At 40.6% G+C, this 12,081-nt stretch overlaps 1 protein-coding gene and 4 non-coding genes across 37 annotated transcripts in view; all 5 read right to left on the reverse strand.

The window, feature by feature from the left end:
* The window catches only part of aamdc (adipogenesis associated, Mth938 domain containing), a 64,627-nt gene that overhangs the window by 39,751 nt on the left and 12,795 nt on the right, over window positions 1–12,081 (reverse strand). For 10 of the 33 annotated variants that reach the window (XM_051398691.1, XM_051398663.1, XM_051398666.1 and 7 more), the window contains one exon: window positions 3,735–3,785. The exons of 14 other annotated variants lie outside the window; for them this stretch is intronic. The gene's annotated coding sequence lies outside the window, so the exon portion shown is untranslated. Of the gene's footprint in view, window positions 1–1,532; window positions 1,577–3,734; window positions 3,786–12,081 lie in introns of those variants that run through there. 9 more of the 33 variants (XM_051398690.1, XM_051398671.1, XM_051398684.1 and 6 more) reach the window with 7 other exon arrangements.
* Window positions 1,139–1,329, reverse strand: LOC127363263 (U2 spliceosomal RNA). The gene has a single exon (XR_007884754.1). It is a non-coding gene; the product is annotated as a U2 spliceosomal RNA (small nuclear RNA).
* On the reverse strand, window positions 2,468–2,631 carry LOC127363241 (U1 spliceosomal RNA). The gene has a single exon (XR_007884733.1). It is a non-coding gene; the product is annotated as a U1 spliceosomal RNA (small nuclear RNA).
* LOC127363222 (U1 spliceosomal RNA) lies at window positions 7,233–7,396 on the reverse strand. The gene has a single exon (XR_007884714.1). It is a non-coding gene; the product is annotated as a U1 spliceosomal RNA (small nuclear RNA).
* LOC127363268 (U2 spliceosomal RNA) lies at window positions 11,703–11,893 on the reverse strand. Its single transcript, XR_007884759.1, has one exon. It is a non-coding gene; the product is annotated as a U2 spliceosomal RNA (small nuclear RNA).

Below are 12,081 nucleotides of genomic sequence, written 5' to 3' on the forward strand. Positions count from 1 at the left end.
GTGGTGGGGAGGAGACGGCGTACAGAAGAGAGGTGGCAGGACTGGTGGCTCAGGGAAATAATCTCTCCCTAAACACAAACAAGACAAAGGAGATGATTATTGATCCTAGGAGGGGGGGGAGGGAACAGCACTGCCCACTGTACATCAGTGAGACAGAGGCAGAGAGGGTGACAAACTTTAAATTCCTCTGAACCCATATCAGCGAGGACCTCACCTGGTCTCACCACACCCACCAGCTCCTGAAGGAAGCCCAGCAGAGACTTCTTAAGCAGGCTGAGGACATTTGGTATGTCAACCAAGATCCTCAGCAACTTCTACAGATGTACAGTGGAGAGCATCATCACCAGCTCAGTTACAGTGTGGCAGCTGTACTGCTCAGGACAGGAAGGCTCTCCAGCGTGTCATAAAAACTGCACAAATCTCTGCAGCAGCCTTCCCATCACTGCAGGACATCTACACAACCAGGGTCCTCAGGAGGGCCCACAACATCATAAAGGACAATACACACCCACAACACAGTCTCTGCACACTTGTGCCGTCAGGCAGGCGCTACAGGAGTGTGAAAGCAAGGACGACAAGACTCTCTAACAGTTTTTACCCCAAGGCCATCAACCTCTTAAACAGTACAGCCCCTTACTGTACATATGACAATAAACCTCTTGAATTTAGTGGAGAACAGAAACTGAACATTTGAGCCAGAACAGAGTTTCCTAATGTTAACTCTCTACTACAGTTCATTCATTCGCTCGTTCATTCATCAGGAAACTCTGCAAACTAAAGTGAGCAATAAAATATTAGCAGATTTTTACTGACAGTTTACTTCAATAGATGTTCACAGAGAGCCACTGATGTGTGATTTCATTAGAGTATCATCAGCTGAACCTGAATTAAATTAAATATGTCTGAGGGATCATTAAACATTATTACAGGAACTTCTCTGGGTCTTAAAATAGTAGCACACAAAGTACAAAGTATTAATCTCATAAGGATATTGAGAGAACAACAACTATAATATGCTGTATAGTTTACAACAGAGCTATACAGCACAAACTGCAACCTCTCAAATATTCATAATGTTGAACCAACATCAACTGACTGCAGTTAATATATTTAAGATTATTAACATTAGACAATCAGAGGGGGGTGCACCGGTCCTGGAAGTACTGCAATACCAGGTCGATGCGTGGAGTGGACGGAGCAAGCCCCTATTCCATCTCCCAGTTCCAAAAATCAATTTAATATATGGTCCCCGGGTAGGGGACGTATCAGATATTAAACTGATAAGAACAGATACTACACTTGATCTTAGCCAAAAGGCCGAGAAGCGATACTGAACTACAGTCGGAGGTACGGAGCTCTTTCTCCGCACCGGGACCCTCACTGACGGTTCACAGCCCGACGGAACAACGTGAACACAGTCGAGACAAATACAATAATAATAAAGTAAAGTAAAGTAAAGTACAACAAACTACAGTCGGAGAAAATGTCGCAGAATCGCTAAAAATAAAGAAAGTTTAAAGAAATAACTTTACCAAACGCGGCTCGTCGCCACTTCCCGATCACGTGCTGTCTCCTAATCCAATCAGACGCTTTCAGCAACGTCACAACCCAAACAACTTTTTTTTTTTTTAATATATCAACTTTATTTAAATATTCGATTTACAAATTATGTCAAACAATAACACATAACACAATACACATGAGCTGTTTTACAGATACAAAAACAGGGTCAAAACAACCCAAACAACTGTCTGTTCATAAATATCACTATTTACATATATACCGTATTGACCCGAATATAAGACGGAAAAATACTTTTCACTGGGTTCCTCCTCCTCACTCGCACTGTCGTTGTCGCTGTCTGCCGCTGCCGCCGGCAGGCTAACACACCCACTCCAGCCGACTTGTTTACTGTACATGCTTGTTTACAGGATCACGTTAGGGTCACACTGCACTAAACGCTGACGGAGAGAAAAGCGCTCATATGGCGCTACCTATTGTTTTACATGGGTTACTGCTTAGACCCCGAATATAAGACGAGGCGTCATTTTCAGGCATTTTTCAAGGGGAAAAAAATCGTCTTATATTCGGATCAATACGGTATATCACTATTTATAGATATATATATCACTATTTATATATATATATATATCACTATTTAAATATATATCACTATTTATATATATATATATATATATATATATATATATATATATATATCACTATTTATAGATATATATCACTATTTATATATATATATATATATATATATATATATATATATATATGAATTATTTTGGTAATAAATAATAAAGCATAATAACAGTCTGAATAAGTGAGTGTAACTTCTGTGTGGTATATTACTGTCTGACAATAACAGCAGAAAATATGGAGGAGACTTACAACCACTGACTGTATATTTCTGCACATTAATGGTTTTTAGATGATTTCTTTTCAACATGTATATCAGGGGTCAGCGCGAACGCAGTCCCCCACTACCACAAATTATGCAGTCGAGATTCCCACATTTGGGGAATTCGTTGAGGTCAACCCAACCGGAGTGCAATGGTCAGGCCTCGCCCAAGGTGAACCACCTTCTTGATCATGGTATCTCCCCTGCCAGGTAAGTATGAGTTGTCCAGCTCAGAGACAGGGAGCTCTCTCACAGACACACTGTGTTAACTGATGGTGCTAATAATTGATATATTACTGAAACCAGAGGATGTAGAAGGTGAGTGAAACTGCAGAACATAATACAGAAGATACAGTTTTGAACTTAAGCTGATAAAGATTATATTTTGCTTTATGTACGTAAAGTTTATGTTTCCCATAATGCAATGCCGTATGGCTACATTAGCAGCTAACACAAATCAGCAGTTTGTTTCTATTTTACCTCCAACAAATGAACAACAGTCCAACAACAAGTTCAAGTGAGACAAAGCTGAATCAAACTGCAATCAGAGGCTGTTTGATCCACATTTACAATCCAGAAAAGAGAATAAAAACACTAAAAACACTAAAAACACCTTCTCCCACACTTTACAACCGCTTCCTGTTTCTTTGTCTCCCGCAACGGGGCCGTCCTGTTACTGCCACCTACTGGTCTGGAGTGAATCAGGATTTTAACAATAAAGTTCAACAGCAACACAAACTGTCATAATTCAGCTAAACTCTATCTGCCTTCTGAGGACATGCAATCGAGGACAACTATCCCCAAATCACACAGTAAATAGGGGTTTTAAACACATGGACTTTATCTAAATAAACTAAAAGGAATTTAAGGATCTGACTTTTGAAAATTAAAACACAGTTCCCAAAATTATTCCTCCACTCTTTCCATCCTTGGTTCTTTAAACATATTGACCTGATATCTAAATATGTCATCCTTTGTAAAATGTTGAAGATCAAGGCCCAAAACAATATTAAATAACCACAAATGTTCCCACAACAGCGGCTCTGTTCATAAGTACAGCACTCTACAACAATCAGCTACAGCATATAGCTTCTCAATATGTTCTTTATTCTCCCTTAGGAGTGAACAAAGGGTTAAAAAGCTGCACACGTTTCCTGATAACGCGCTGAAGCAGCAGAGGTGTGTAACTCGCAGTAAGACAAGCTGAGATTAACGTTAACAGATTAAACACAATTATAAAAAAGGAGTTGAAATGCAGTTTTGAGAAGTTTTTAAAGATATAAAAGGAAATCATGAAGCGAAGGTCTGTACTGCTGCTTACCCGTTCTCGATGTCAACAGTCTGGACACACCTCCTGAAATGATTCTTCCTCCTGTAATTAAAGAGAAACACAGCTCAGTTTAATCAGATACACACAAACACTAACTTTACCCAACTTGCAGAGATGATCCACAGATTCTATGGCGATAAGATTAAAACCATAATAACAAAGTAATGTTCTTAAATGTATAAAATAATAATAATAAACTCTGAAGGGAACCAGTCCAAACACATGTTCTAGTATAAGTGTAAACTAAAACTATTAAAGTGTGGAATGAAGAATCTGAACTGGTGCTTCAGGACTGCTTAAACAGTACAGAATGAGACAAGAGACAATACAGACTGAAGCTGGAGGGATATTACACCACTGCTGATCCCCAGAGCGTGACGCAAGGTCTGCAACACATCACAGACTACAAACAGAAGAGTTTGGGGGCCTCAACCAGCAGAGTCACACTACTGGGTGAGCTCAACGAGTTCTACGCTCGTATCGAGGCCCTCAACGCCAGCCGACAGGGAGAGATTCTGGCCACTGAGGGCAAACTGGACCCACCACTCTGTGCGTCACCGGTAGAGGTGCGCTCCGCTCTGAGGAGAACAAACCCAAGGAAGGCAGCTGACCCAGATATCATCCCCGGGCGTGCACTCAGGGTTTGCTCATCAGAGCTGACGGAGGTGTTAACAGACATCTACAACCTGTCCCTCGCTCAGGCCTCGGAACCCACCTGCTTCAAGTCCACCACCATCACTATTTATATATAGATATCACTATTTATATATATATATATATAAATAGTGATCTCTCTCTCTATAGATATAACTATTTCTATACATATAGATACAGTCATGGACGAAAGTATTGGCACCCCTGGAACCTTTCCAGAAAATGCACCATTTCTCCCAGAAAAGTGTTGCAATTACAAATGTTTTGTTATACACATGTTTATTTCCTTTAAGTGCATTGGGACGACACAAAAAAGCAGAAGAAAAAAGCCAAATTTCACATCATTTTACACAAAACTCAAAAATTGGGTCGGACAAAATCATTGGCACCCTCAACTTAATATTTGGTTGCACACCTTTTGGAGAAAATAACTGAAACCAATCGCTTCTTATAACCATCAACAAGTTTCCTACACCTCTCAACTGGAATTTTGGATCACTCTTCTTTTGCTAACTGCTCCAGGTCCCTCAGATTTGAAGGGTGCCTTCTCGCAACAGAAATTTTGAGATCTTTCCATAGGTGTTCTATGGGATTTAGATCAGGACTCATTACTGCCCACTTCAGAATTCTCCAGCACTTTGTCTCCAACCATTTCTGGGTGCTTTGTGCAGTATGTTTTGGGTCATTGTCCTGCTGGAACACCCGTGACCTCTGACGCAGACCCAGCTTTCTGACACTAGGCCCCACATTACGGGCCAAAATCTTTTTATAGTCTCCAGATTTCATGATTCCTTGCACACAATCAATGCACCCAGTGCCAGAGGCAGCAAAACAACCCAAAACATCTTTGAACCTCCACCATATTTGACTCTAGGTACCGTGTTCTTTTCTTTGTAGGCCTCATTCTGTTTTCTGTAAACAGTAGAATCACGTGCTTTGCTAAAAAGCTCTACCTTAGTCTCATCGTCCACAAAACATTCTCCTAGAAGGATTGAGGCTTACTCAGGTATGTTCTTGCAAACTGCAGTCTGGCTTTTTTATGCCTCTGTGTCAGAAGTGGGGTTCTCCTCGGTCTCCTGCCATAGCGCTTCATCTCATTCAGATGACGACGTATGGTACGAGCTGAAACCGTTGCACCCTGAGTCTGCAGGACAGCCTGAATTTGTGTGGAAGTTGACTGAGGTTGTTTATCCACCATTCGAAATATCCTGCGTTGCATTCTTTCATCAATTTTTCTCTTCCGTCCACGTCCAGGGAGATTTGCCACAGTTCCATGGGTTATAAACTTCTTGATTATATTGCGCACAGTTGACAAAGGAACTTTAAGATCTCTGGAGATTGACTTGTAACCTTGAGATTGTTGATATTTTTCCACAATTATGCTTCTTAAGTCCTCAGACAATTCTCGGCTCTTCTTTCTCTTCTCCATGCTTGGTGTGGCACACACAGGCACGCAACACAAAGGTTGAGTCAACTTTTATAAACTCTAACTGGCTTCAGTTACAATTTCTATATTGCCAGCACCTGTTACTTGTCACAGGTGAGTTTAAACGAAGATCACATGCTTGAAATGAAATTATTTACCCACAGTTGTAATAGGGCGCCAATGATTTTGTCCAGTCGATTTTTGTGTAAAATGATGTCAAATTTGGCTTTTTTCTTCTGCTTTTTTGTGTTGTTCCAATGCACTTAAAGGAAATAAACATGTGTATAACAAAACATTTGTAATTGCAACACTTTTCTGGGAGAAATGGTGCATTTTCTGGAAAAGTTCCAGGGGTGCCAATACTTTCGTCCATCACTATTATATATATATATATATATATATATATATATATATATATATATATATATATATATATATATATATATATATATACACTATTTATATATAGATAATACCTATAATACTGATAATAACAGAGTCCTCTGCGGGGAACAAATAATGAACTTTTTATGACAATTTCTCAGTCCCTCCAGAAAAACGTGATTATGCGATTGCATAATTCAATGCATAATCAGCTTAATAAATTGCCTTTTTCCGCACAAAATATGCGGGGCTTGTAGATTTCATAATCCCCGCATTTTCATTGCAAAAAAGTCACATAAATCTTCGCAGAAAGTTGAAAAATGTTGCGTTTACTTCACACAAGAGCAGCCATTTTCCCCTGTTGCTGTTATGAAGTGACGCAATTACGCGACGTGAACGTCATCGAAAAGCTGCAAACTCTGCGATGAAGCCGCAATTTCATCGCATAAAATTGCATAAATTGTCGCATGTTCCATCGCGTTTTTGAAGAAAACGTACTACATAATCAAAGATTTTGGCCCGAAAAAATCACAAAAAAACTCCGCGTTTTTCTGGAGGGACTGAGACAGCCTCTAGTGGACATAAGGTCTAACTGCAGCTAGTGCACATTTAAAAACATCCTCCTTCTAAATACTATTAAATAATAATAATATTCTAAATAATAAATTATTTTAACTGCGAATCATGTCAATATCAGATTATATCTGACTTATTGTAAATACTTCTGGGTCATTTTCATATTGTAACATCAAACATTAATCTTAATTTGATCTAATATTTAACTATTTAACATGTGTAATGGTCCTTCTGAGGCCATTTTATCTATTATTTAAATGTTTTTTAAATGAATTATTTTGGTAATAAATAATAAAGCATAATAACAGTCTGAATAAGTGAGTGTAACTTCTGTGTGGTATATTACTGTCTGACAACAACAGGAGAGAATATGGAGAAGAGTTACAACCACTGAGTGTAGATTTCTCCACATTAATGGTTTTTAAATGATTTCTTTTCAACATGTTTATCAGGGGAGAGCGCGAACGCAGTCCCCCACTACCAGAAATTATGCAGTCGAGATTCCCACATTTGGGGAATTCGCAGAGGTCAGCTCAACCGGAGTGCAATGGCTGAGCCTCGCCCTGGGTGAACCACCTTCTTGATCATGGTATCTCCCCTGCCAGGTAAGTATGAGTTGTCCAGCTCAGAGACAGGGAGCTCTCTCACAGACACACCGTGTTAACTGATGGTGCTAATAATCGATATATTACTGAAACCAGAGGATGTAGAAGGTGAGTGAAACTGCAGAACATAATACAGAAGATACAGTTTTGAACTAAAGCTGATAAAGATTATTTAGATTTTACTTGATACATAATGGTTATATTTCCCACAATGCAATGCTGTATCCCCACATCAACAGCTAACCTGAAATCAGCAGTTTGTTTCTATTTTACCTCCAACAAATGAACAACAGTCCAACAACAAGTTCAAGTGAGCCAAAGCTGAATCAAACTGCAATCAGAGGCTGTTTGATCCACATTTACAATCCAGAAAAGAGAATAAAAACACTAAAAACAATTTTTCTCCCACATTTTACAACCACTTCCTGTTTCTTTGTCTCCCGGGCAACGGGGCCGTCCTGTTACTGCCACCTACTGGTCTGGAGTGAATCAGGATTTTAACAATAAAGTTCAACAGTAACACAAACTGCAGCCTCTAAAGAGATCATACAGTTGAATCAACACAAACTGAACATTATGTGTTTATTTATTTATTTATTATACGCTGTGGTGTGACGGGGAGGAGACAATCAGGACTTACGGTGCCAATAAACTGAGCAAGCTGGTGAGAAAGGCCAGCTCGGTGGTGGGGATGGATCGGGACAGTGTGGAGGCTGTGACTGAGAAGAGGATGAAAAGGAAGCTGAAAGCCATCATGGACAACCTCTCTCATCCTCTCTACACTGAGCTCAGGAAGCTCAGGAGCACTTTCAGCCACAGACTGATCCAACCTCGAGCCTCAAAGTGGTTTAAAGGTTGTTTGTACCATCGGCCATCAGACTCCACAACCACAGCACCCACTACCTCCAAACCCTGCTGACCCGCTGACGAAGACCCGTTTTAATTCAAACTTATATTATGTACAGTATAATTTTTTAGTCAAAGTTGCTCAAAATATTTTGCACACCATTTTACTTTCATATTGCATATAGTGTATACAGTGACGGCTGGTGGAGATTTTGGGTGGGTGGGCTAACAAATGCATTACATTCATGAATACGTTACACGGCAGCAACAGCAACAACAGTAGCATCACATCAAGTTACAGCAACAACATTGTATACTTTGTTATAGCAAAGGCTCTACGGCAACACTGGGGAGACAAACCCAAAAGATTGACCTGATGCCAAAAGAAATATCCCCCCCCTCTCTGTACACATCAGCACAGGCCAATTGCGCTACAACTACATTATAGAAAAGTACCAGCAACAATTTGCACCATGTGCCAGAAATAAATCTTTAAAACCAAAAGCAAAAATAATGATTTGTAGAAGAGAGTTGTTTCAGAGCTTGGGCATATCTTATTTAAAACGCAGCTCACATCGACACAAACAGGTTAATCACCATGTCAAACTCCACCCTGCTGTACCTCACCATCAGCTCACCTTTCAGTGTCTCCCTGCAGATCATTGGCTAATGTGCACATGCAAAGACAACAAGTGCCTGGCTTTCTCAAAGCGCACTGTGCAGCTACTGACACATTATCAGAGCGGCTGCAGCTGTGTCCGCATCTGGATGTGGCTGATTGTCGTCTGAGGTCAGCAGTTCAGATATGAAGCAGGAAACATTCTCCAGGTCCTGTCTCGTTTTGAGACAATCTGTGGTCTTAGACGTGTACTTTTCAACCTGTGTGCTTGACAGGTGATCGGCTGATTGACTGTCTAAAAAAGAGAACTGGTCCCCGCTGGAGTGAAGTGGGAGATTAATCGGACCCCCCGCAGGGCGAACTCATGTCCCCCACAAAATATAATACAGTCCACAGTCTGTGATAGTGATTGCCACAACAGCAGAGATGGCACCACTACACCACTCGGCACACAGCAGCGTAAACCTCACAATTGAGGAGCATGAGGTGAGGCACACGCTGCGGGAGGTCAACACTTGGAAGGCGGCTGGTCCTGATGGCGTCCCGGGACGCGTGCTGAAGGACTGTGCTGATCAGCTGGCCGGAATCTTCACAAAGATCTTCAACCAGTCCCTGGAACAGTCCACTGTCCCACCCTGCCTGAAATCCTCAACCATAGTCCCACTGCCCAAGAAACCTCACATCTCTAGCCTCAACGATTACAGACCAGTAGCACTCACCCCAGTGGTGATGAAGTGCTTTGAGAAACTGGTCTGTAGTCACATCACAGCTGCCCTGCCCCGCAGCCTTGATCCCCACCAGTTTGCCCACAGAGCGAACCGATCTACAGAAGTCCCTTGCTCTACTCCCTCTACACACACGACTGCTCCCCTGTCCATCACAGCAACACCATGGTGAAGTTTGCGGATGACACCACAGTGATGGGGCTCATCTCCAGGGGCGAGGGTGAGTCTGCCTACAGAGATGAGGTGGAGCGGCTGTCAACATGGTGCAGGGACAACAACCTGCTCCTCAACACCTCAAAGACCAAAGAACTCATCATAGACTACAGGAGAAATAAAACAGAGATCCCACCATTAATCATCAGCGGGGACTGTGTGGAGAGGGTGGCAGACTTCTGCTTCCTGGGGAGTCCATATCCAGGAGGACCTTTCCTGGAGTGTGAACAGCTCTGAGCTGTTGAAAAAGGCCCAGCAGAGACTGTACTTCCTGAGAATACTCAGGAGGAATAACATCACACAAAGACTACTGGTGTCCTTTTACCATGCCTCCATTGAGAGCATACTAACATACTGCATGTGCGTATGGTACACCAGCTGCACAGCGGCTCAGAGGAAAGTGCTCCAGAGGGTCATCAACACCGCTCAAAAGATCGTCGGCAGCCTCTCCCCACACTGGAAGAACTACACAGTTCCCGTTGCCTCAAAAAGCCCAGAACATCATAAAGGACACTCACCATCCTGGTCACTCCCTGTTTGAACTGTTGCCTTCAGGCAGGCGGTACCGATCATTTAAAGCAAGGACAAATAGACTCAAACACAGTTTTTATCCAACTGCAGTAACTACCCTCAATGCTGCAAAAAAATAATATGCAATGACTGGGTGTGTATGACTGTGTGTCTATGTATGCTGCTAATTATGTTATATGGTTTTATTTTATTAACACTAGCACTTAAATTATTTAGCACTTTAAATTATTATTTATTATTTTTTAAATGTGTGCTAAATTAAGCACTGATCGGAGAGCACTTTAAATTTCGTTATACCTGTGACAATGACAATAAAGGTCTATTCTGTTCTTCTATTCTATTCAAAACGATATGTTCTAAGGTTTTTAATAACAGTTTTTCATCTTACTGTAAAAGATGGGGGGGGGGCTTAGCCCTGTTAGCCCATATATACCAGCCGTCCCTGACTGTATATACTTTTCTTTAATAGTCAATATATTTTATTATATTTTGTAATATTCTCATTTTGTGATCCTATTGTACTTCCACTTCAGTAATCTTTGCACTACATTCCCCAATGCTGCTGTGGGTAATTTCCATTTCTCCTACGGGGGATCAATAAAGGTAAATGTCACTTATCTTATTATAACCTTCATCCAGGGAGGATTTATTGCAAGACTGTTGCATTAGGCTGCATTAGTTTCAGCTAGGTGGACCTGATAATGTCGCCAATTATTGTACATCTATATCAAACTAAGAGTAAAACCAGTTGTGAAACAATATGTTAGTTCAAATAAAATCAGACTTGAACTGAAAAAACCTTTTGTACTTACAAAATCTGAAACAAAAGTAGGAAATGTTTTCAGTTTTTTGTCTCAATTTGGTCAAATTTGACAACACAACGAGCATAAAGAGGCGTTGGTGCCTGTTTATTGATAATGGGATGTCTACATGACTGTGTTCACAAAGTGTTGTGTTTGTATTGTAATATATTCTAACTTATATTATAGTTTAAAAAAACTAAAGCTAATACTGAAACTAATAAAAACTAAACTATTTCAATAACATTTCAATAAATGAATTGAAACAAGCAAACCTCTGTAAACTAAAGTGAATGCAGTCAGTCGGTATGAGGACTTAATAAATGTATATTTGAACATTTCTGTTCAATGTGTAAAGGACAGTGAACACAACACATTTACATTTACAATCTCTTTGTCTCACTCAAAAGTTTATTGTTCATTTAACTGAACAGTTGCAAACAATATGTCTCCACTCTGCAGCCTCATGCTCTTAAAACGTTTAATCTAACAACAACATACAGAGTCTGTACAATATACTACTCTACTATTAACTCACTACAACCTTTATAATATCGATTATTGATGTTAGACAATCAGAGGGGGGTGCACCGGTCCTGGAAGTACTGCAATACCAGGTCGATGCGTGGAATGGACGGAGCAAGCCCCTATTCCATCTCCCAGTTCCAAAAATCAATTTAATATATGGTCCCCGGGTAGGGGACGTATCAGATATTAAACTGATAAGAACAGATACTACACTTGATCTTAGCCAAAAGGCCGAGAAGCGATACTGAACTACAGTCGGAGGTACGGAGCTCTTTCTCCGCACCGGGACCCTCACTGACGGTGTTAATGAATGCTTCACTAACAGATAGATATATGATTCACTGTGTGTTAGATAGAGATATTAATATAGATATAGAACACACAGTCAATCAGTAAAAGGGGACAAATCAGCGTCAAATGTGGAAGTTTAA

The sequence above is a fragment of the Dicentrarchus labrax genome, unplaced genomic scaffold, assembly GCF_905237075.1.
Source record: "Dicentrarchus labrax unplaced genomic scaffold, dlabrax2021, whole genome shotgun sequence".
Lineage (NCBI taxonomy): Eukaryota > Metazoa > Chordata > Actinopteri > Moronidae > Dicentrarchus > Dicentrarchus labrax.